Source organism: Lampetra planeri, chromosome 21 (genome assembly GCF_965212315.1).
Source record: "Lampetra planeri chromosome 21, kcLamPlan1.2.h2, whole genome shotgun sequence".
NCBI lineage: Eukaryota > Metazoa > Chordata > Hyperoartia > Petromyzontiformes > Petromyzontidae > Lampetra > Lampetra planeri.
The window spans coordinates 8,263,674-8,271,497 of NC_136127.1; positions in this window are offsets into that span (position 1 = coordinate 8,263,674).

A 7,824-nucleotide genomic window follows, 5' to 3' on the forward strand; every position below is an offset into this window, starting at 1 on the left:
GTCGCTCCTGAAAAATAAGCTCACAGCTCGGTGGCCTTTTGTGTTGTTTGTAGTTGTAACTTTCTGACCCAATACCTACTGGACACCTGTGAAAAAAGAGCTTGATAACTCATCGGATTCCTCCAGTATAAATAAAGATTCTGATCCTCATTCAAAGCCACAGTGGCATACATTGTCTCTGCACCCTAATGTTTCATCACCGGCCACAGGAATGTAAGCAGGGCTTCCGTGCACCACGCATTATTAATGGCAGTGCCAACATCCAACTGTCAAAACATCGTTTATTAAAACGGCACGCTGTTTAAACAGCAGCTAAAAGTGTCCCGACCAAATTTTGTTCCAATATTTTACGGCTGATGTACTCGACGTGGCTTCAGCGAACAGCATCAGCGGCGAGCTGAATCGGTTTAAAAAAAAAACATTTATCTCTCCAACTAGATTTGAAGCTTTCGTGACTGCAAGGATTCATTTTCTTAGGTTTTTTCGGTAAAGTCACGTAGGTAAAACATTAAAATTAAAATTAATAAAAGTAAAATAAAAATAAAATAAAAATCACGACGTTTCGGAGGCAACACAAGCTTCCGTCTTTTAATTAAACATTTTTACCTACGTGACTTTACCGAAAAAACCTAAGAATATCTCCCCAACTATTACCAAGCAGCGTGTTGAAGTAATGTTTAAACAGCAGCAGCAGTAGGGCCAAATGCTCCCCCCCCCCACCTTAGCGAGTCTCTCTGTATCTCCCTGCAGTCGAGGCCCTTTTGCCAGTCGTAGGGCTGGCTAAAAGGGCTACGCCTTGAACATTTTAATCTGGGGGTTCACGCGAGGTTAGAACCGACAAGCTCCCACCCCCCCCCAAGCGACGCCGGTGTCACGGATCGCATCGACGACCTTTCGGGTCATTGACACTTTGCCGCACCGGGTAAACAAGACGCAACAATCATTGTGTGTGTGTGGGATTTTTGTTGTTTTAACCCCACCCCACCCACTCCCCCTCTATCCCCCGGCAGCCCACCCACTCCCTCCAATGTGTGCGGCGATATATAGAACGAAACAAAACGAAATAAAAACAAACTCTGCTTGAAAGCAAAACGTGGGCACGACTACAAGAGAATACAGCAAACGGCTCCCCCGGGGGGCGGGGGTGGTGTGTGTGTGGGGGGGGGTTAATTTAATGCGACGCAGATGACAACGAAACCCCCCCCCCACCCCACAACAAACAAACAAAAGACTTCCACCCCTCGCCATCGCTCAAAGCGAGAGCAGCTTCTCGAATGCACGCGGAGGCGCGCGGACGTAAAACAATGGCAAAAGGACATCTCGCTAATCCAGAAGAGGCATTCCCCAACCCCTCCCATCCCATCGCTCCCCCACGCATGAACCCACGGGGGGGGGGGTACGTTCCCATGAGAATATAGCAACGGCGTTCGCCTCCGGAGGGGTGGGGGACGGAAAAATAACCCCGCAAACAAGAGCCTCTATCAGCCGGAGGCAGACCCCCCCCACCACCCCCCCACCCCACCCCCCTTAGGGGTGTTTCCCCACTTGTTTTTTTGAAGGGCATCTGGATGGAGCAGCTTTTGTAATGGTTGGAGAACTTAACGTGCTCTTTCACCTTATCAGAGAAGGGAACAAGACGGCCGACCGAGAAGGCGCCAGCCCAACAAAATATGCCACGCGATGCACACCCGAGCAGTCATGCGCGCGCGCGTGTATGTGCTCGATAACAGCACTTGCCCCAACAGTATGTTGAGGCTATACGGGGGATTTCTGTCTTTTTTGGGTAGGTGCTCGCGAACAGCACTTGCCCCAACAGTATGTTAAGGCTATACGGGGGGTTTTTGTCTTTTTTTGTGAAGGTGCTCGCTAACAGCACTTGCCCCAACAGAATGTTAAGGCTATACGGGGGATCTTTGTCTTTTTTTGTGTAGGTGCTCGCGAACAGCACTTGCCCCAACAGTATGTTAAGGCTATACGGGGGATTTTTATCTTTTTGTGTAGGTGCTCGCTAACAGCACTTGCCCCAACAGTATGTTAAGGCTATACGGGGGATTTTTGTCTTTTTTTGTGAAGGTGCTCGCGAACAGCACTTGCCCCAACAATATGTTAAGGCTATACGGGGGGTTTTTGTCTTTTTTGTGTAGGTGCTCGCTAACAGCACTTGCCACAACAGTATGTTAAGGCTATACGGGGGATTTTTGTCTTTTTTGTGTAGGTGCTCCCTAACAGCACTTGCCCCAACAGTCTGTTAAAGCTATACGGGGGATTTTTGTCTTTTTTGTGGAGGTGCTCGCTAACAGCACTTGCCCCAACAGTATGTTAAGGCTATACGGGGGATCTTTGTCTTTTTGGTAGGTGTTCGCTAACAGCACTTGCCCCAACAGTCCGTTAAGGCTATACGGGGGATCTTTGTCTTTTTGTGTGTGCGTGTGGGGAGTGGTGGTGCAGCGGTTAGCGCGCTGCATTACCACCGATAACCATGGCGAATATTTAAACCGGTCCTGGGCCTCCCCTAGATTGACTCAGCCTCAAATGGGTACCTGGTGCGGTGCGTAAACATCCCCAATCGGGAGACAAAGGTGGCCGGGCGTGGTGCTGGCCACCCCATCCCTCGTGTGCCTTGCCACCATCATAAGTGCTGCTCGCTCACAGAACTTGCTATGCGAGGGGATATTTGTCTTTGTGTGTACGTGCGTGTGATTGATTGGTGAAATGCTGCTGTATTTTTCCACCGTTTTACATAACGTTTTTGTATTCAATTTTGCTTCACCTTGTGGTGTGACGGTCAGCGCGCCGGACTACTTCCGATGCCGAGGGCACCAGTTCGATTCCATCTCCCAGCGTGGCAGCTGGAACTGTTGAGTTTCTTAAAATCTCCTCCGCGCCTCTTCTGCATGGCGCACCGAGCAGTGTGAACGGGTCACTCCAGAGCGAGTCGAACGGTAGGTCACGTGCGGCGGAGGGTAAAGCGTGGGTGCTTCCCGCCCTCTTACACGACATCTACACTGGACATCTGTGAAAAAAGAGCTTCATAAGCTCATTGAATTCCTCCAGTCTAAATATAGATTCTGATCTCGCCAGCGTGGTAAAAAATAATCCAAATAACATCTATAAAACTATTCACTTGTTTTTTTTTTACCAGGTGAGGCCCACTGAGCTATATAGATATTTTTTCAGAAGCGACCCGGTCACAAATTATATCTGAATGAAGTGGCTCATTATGTGCAAATGTTTAGCAGACAAATACTCCTAATGCGTGATGTTGATTCTAAGTGTGGAGAGAAAAACCGGAGGAAGCAGAGAAAAATCTACTCGACCAGGAGAGAGAGAGACACGCAAACTCAACATATACAGGCGTCATGGTTGGTATAGAACCCACGACCTCCTGCATACCAGGCGAGGTAGTTAACATCTCGCCACCGTGGCGCCACAACCACCGTCATCGCTGTTCAACTCCATCCAGCAGTGGATTGCAACAATCACGTGTTTAAAATTAAAACGCATTTATTTCCCCAATCATGCTTTAGAAAAAGAGTGTTTACTTACGTTGGCGCTGACGCCTACCACAAAAAAAAAACCGCTGCAGCTAATGAGACAAAATTAGCATACACAAATTAACGTTCACGCTTTCAATCTCGCTGTATTGATGGCATGTTTTGGACACTGGGGATTAGCTATAAACAGACCGAGACTAAAAATCTCGAGTCGAAGGAATTTCCTTTTCAGACGAGCTTGGAGGACAGCTACTCCTCTTCTGTTTACAGGCATAAGCCGGCGGTGGAAATTCCGCGTTCATATGGCGGCGGCGGCGGGCGAGCACATCCACAGGACGACTGTTGACCTCTCCTCCACGTGGGTACTCATTTAGTCGACTCTAGAGAGCGGGATGATTAGCCGAGTCAACCCCCATCTCACACCCCCCGGACCCACCAAACCAGGATTCGACTGGCAGCGTTGCGATTGCGAACCACATCGCTCTGGGACCTCGGGTCACACCGGGGTCACACCGCACGTGAGCGCGGCTATTGAGCAGGAGAAAGTAAAAAAAGACCCACGCGCGTACGAGAAGCGTGGCCACAGCATTGCCGTTGACTACGTCACAGACACCGCTGGCCCGTACGTGCAACGACACGTGGTGCTGCCCGGCGTTTTTGGTGAAGTGCCCTTTATTATTTACATGGTGAACATGACTCGGATTTTTTTGTTTGTTTCTCTATAAGAAGAAAAATGTAGTGCATCGATTACTGAAGTGTGAAAATAAAATATATATTTTTGCAAGCGTTTAACAACAAAAACAACAAAATCACGTTACAACTTTTCTTTAGTGAGACGAACACGACGAACAAAATACGACGTGAGTTATACTCGTCGTGCCGTTAAGCCATAGTGTTTGGTGACCATGACAGACGATAAAACAACACTAATTCTGCCACGGTTAAGATCACCACTGCCGTATATTCTATCTGGATTATAAGACGCACTATATATTTTTTAATCGGTATTTTTGAAGCAAAACGTGTTACGTGCATCTTGTAATCCGCGTGCAGAGGTGTGAGCGTGTAATTGATCGGACGAGTACACACATTGACGCAGGGCACACGTTTTGGTGCGTGTCTTGCATGCCGCAGCGTCTCATACTGCAAGGGAGGAAGAGGGTCCTCACAAGATGAAGCGACCGCTCGACAACACAACACGACCTTTTTCGATTTAAAGCTTTCGTGACTGCAGGGATTCATCTTCTTGGTTCTTTCGGTAAAGTCACGTCTTATCGACAGACCTGTTCTTCACCTGAGGACGGCTGCTTGCGTTGTGGCCGAAACGTCGTGAGAATTATTTTATTATGTTTTTTTATTTTATTATTTCCATTCTACGTGACTTTACCGAAAGAACCAAGAAGACAACACGACCTGACGAAGACAGCCCGGGCGCCGTGCCCACCACAACGCCCCATCTGTTGGCCTTGCGGGCTGTCATCGGAAGGCGCTCCCTCAGAGGAGTGGCTCCCGCAGCTCCAAAATGAATGCACTTGTCTTTTTTTTACTTTCTCCAAATCCCAACAAACTCTTTCCGCGCGACGCACACACCCAACGCTCCAATCGACGTCCATCTCAACGCTTGACTGTGACCCGAGAGGCATTGACCCCAGTGGTGTCACGCGCTGCCCTCCAAACCCCAGCACACATCCGACAGTTCAACGTCTGCCACGTGGCTAACGTCGATGGTGGGGGGGGTGACGCATGTAGCCAGTGCTGGGCCACCTCTGCTCCACCTCGCCAACACGCACTGACCGGCCACTGCAACAACCCAATGGTCAAACAACTCTCATGATCGACGTGGCGTGGGGGAAGGGGGAGGGTAAGGCTTCTTGCAGCGCATTGAATCGAAGGGCGACTGCACAGTATCAGTTTTATTTTGATAGTGAATGAGGATTGGGTCATGAATAATCGTTTAACCAAGCCAGCTTATGCTACTTGTAGTTTAAGTTAATTTTATATTGTAATATATAAGTATATATGTGCAGTATGTTTTTTTATTTTGCCTGTAACGTGGTTGTTCTACCCCGATTTTTTTGCTTTATTTCTCCTGACCGAATTTAGTTTTAGTCCCTTTGCACAATATTGGTGACCCGGATCACTTGCTAACGAGGCTCTCTCCTGGTATCTTGAGTTGTCACCCGGTTAAACAAATTAACCCCGAACCGAATTCAATGTAATAACGTCCCGATTTGCTATACGCCGCTGTACATTTACATATACATTCACAATCGTCTGGTTCCCTTCGCGGGGAAGTACCCAACAAGCACCGTCATTGGTACTTAGAAAAACAATTAGTGAGCGTACACGCAACTTCACAGCGAACACCGCAAACATGCACACACCCGCGGTGTCGAGTCTTCTTATTCAAATTCTTCTACCGCACAGAGGAATTACCCGCCACCCCCCAAAAACATGGGCACCAGCGTCGCGGCTGTGAGAAGCGGTGCAGGCGGTACAACTGCACTGAGACCAACAGGCCAGAGTGGCTCGGGTGCTGGGCTGTGAAGAGGGGGGGGGGGCAAATCTAAGTGGGCAACGGGGGTGGAAGTGGGGGTTGGGGGCATTCCCTCCCTTGCACAAGGGCCCATACCAACCACGCTACGTCCACTGACAGGCACATTAATAGCACGAGGACATCGCAAAATCACAGCGTGTTCGTCGATCTGTGTGTGTTTGTGTTTATTGGAAAAACCCACGGCCGCATTTACGACTGTGCGCGTAGGTTTTTCGCGGTTGCGCGGCACAGCTCTCCAATGTGTTTTCGGGTTGTGCCGCGCGTAATGTTCGGCACGGTGAGTTCCCGGAGGAAGCTCGCAGCACGTGGGGCGAAAAGTTTGGAACATCGTGCGGAGCGTGCGGCACAACTCCGAGAAAGCACATCGGAGCGCCGCTCGCATTTTGCGTTGGTCTATTATAACGTTTTTCCTGTTAACGCAGCCGGCGCCGATGATCTAATGGGAACCGCACACACCGGAAAGAAAGAGCAGAGTCATGGCAATGGAAACATATTAGGCGTTCAGCAGGTTTGCGTGTGGTGGGGTGAAGTGTGGGTACTCCCTCTTCTTTCGGGACATCTTAGCGTGGAGGAGTCGGTAAAATATCCTCCAGAGGGCGGTCTCTATAGCGCCCCCCTGGAGTGTATTTTATTTTAATCCTCTCTGGCATAATTGGTCACCCAGGTGAGTCTTCTAAATGAGACTGGAGTCGCAGAATCACTGTAAGTCTTGCGGGGCCCCTCGAGAGCTCTCTCTCTGGAGGAGGGCCCTTCCGCCAGCAGTGGAGCGAGCAAAGACATTGCAGGGCTGCGCCTTTAACCTCGCCACCTTTGATCAATGGCGGCGAGAAGCTGACGTCCAATTGATGGACGGAGCAATGGTGGTGGCAGCAGCGGCCACGACGGAATGCGATTCCGCAAAAATTGAGCGCGGCGATGAATAAATCGCTCCGTAGCGGCGTAATCCCACAACGGCAATCAGAGGTACGGAATTGGATATGAGATGAGGGTGACTCACGGCGTGGGAGCAATGCGACGCGAACCGTCGTTGCACGTGAACACGGGGTCAGGATGCCGCCGTCGCCCCGGCCCCCGTCACCCCACGGTCGCGTCGTCGTCGCCGCCGCCGCCGTTTAACGCAGAACGTCGAACGTTTTATTGGAGAGAGCTGCCGCGGGGAATGGCGCTCTCGCTCGGACGCGAGCCCGGCAGGCGCGACGCCGGGCGAACCGTGCGATGGGGGAATTTGCTCAGGATACGAAAAGCTTTCCCTTTAGACCCGAGGAATGCGATGAGCCTCTTTTGTTTTGGAGGTCTCCTAACGGGGCAGCGACACCAGGATGGCTTTTTCCTGACCAGCGTTGCGTCGCGACACCGGTCGCTGGCGATGCGGACAACTTGCACGAAAGTCACTTTTTGCTAGGTTCGATTTGTCAGAGTTGGAAAGATTCAACTGAAATTTGGTGGAAACGCATTCTGAAACCAATCACCCCGGTAAGTTGCCCGACTGTTCTTGTTGGGTTCCGGCGGGTCCCCCAAGTGGAGGGAGACCCCTTGTCCACACAGCAGAGGTGGGACAAAGTCATTGTTATGCAAGTCCAAGTCGAGTCGCAAGTCATCAAATTCATGACTCGAGTCTGACTCGAGTCCAAGTCACATGACTCGAGTCCACATCTCATAGGTGGGACAAAGTCATTGTTATGCAAGTCCAAGTCGAGTCGCAAGTCATCAAATTCATGACTCGAGTCTGACTCGAGTCCAAGTCACATGACTCGAGTCCACACCTCTGCCACA